Source organism: Otolemur garnettii, unplaced genomic scaffold, assembly GCF_000181295.1.
Source record: "Otolemur garnettii isolate 467f Iridium unplaced genomic scaffold, OtoGar3 scaffold00275, whole genome shotgun sequence".
Lineage (NCBI taxonomy): Eukaryota > Metazoa > Chordata > Mammalia > Primates > Galagidae > Otolemur > Otolemur garnettii.
This window is the reverse complement of record NW_003852670.1, coordinates 1,087,086-1,088,015: the sequence shown is the minus strand read 5'-3', so window position 1 is coordinate 1,088,015 and position 930 is coordinate 1,087,086.

Genomic DNA, 930 nt, shown 5'->3' with positions numbered 1-930 from the left:
AAAAAAAAAAAGAGTTCAATCACACAGTTGAAGATAAACTCCTTGTTTCTTTGAAGCTTTTTACTGTGCTGTATTTTCTCATGTCTGAGATGTCAATAAAAGCCAGTGAGGAACACTGGGAGGGGCGGCACACTCATCTCTGTGTGGAGGGCTTGCTGGTGTTAGCCTCCCCGAGTCCCTCAGTTCAATGCAAGTAGACTGAGTAGGTGTTACTCATTTGCACTGTGTCACACCAACAGGCATTCTTATATTGCTCTTGATCTGGTGAGAAAAGCTTTAGTCTTTCACCATTCAGTATTGTAGCTGTGGGCTTTTCATATATAGCCTTTATCATGTTAAGAGAATTTTCTTTTCAGGTTTGAGTGTTTCTATCAAGAAAGGGTTTCAAGTTTTATCAAATGCTTTTTCTGCATCAATTGAGATGATCATGTAGTTTCTGCATTCTGTCAATTAAATATGCAACATTGATTGATTTTTGTATGTAGAGCTGTCTTTGCATTGTGAAACTAAATCCAACTCAGTCACAGTATATAAACCTTTTATATGCAGCTTAATTTTGGTTAATAATATTTTTTTGAGAATTTTTGCTTCAGTGGTCATAAGGGATATTGATTTGTAGTTTTTTTAACTTGTAGTATCTTTTCATGGCTCTGGTGTAAGAAAAATCCTGGCCTTATAGAATGAATTTGGGAGTATTATATTATATTCAAATTCTTGTTAAGAGTTTCAGAAGGATTGGTGTTAACTCTCCTTTAAATGATTGATAGAATTCCCCAGGGAAGTCATCTGGTCCTCAGCTATCTTTTTTGGGAAGTTGTTGATTACTAATTCAATTTCCTTACTATTTACAGATCTATTTATATTTTCTGTTTCTTCATGATTCATTTTTCATTGGTTGTATGTTTCTAGGAAATATCCGAGTTAATCTAG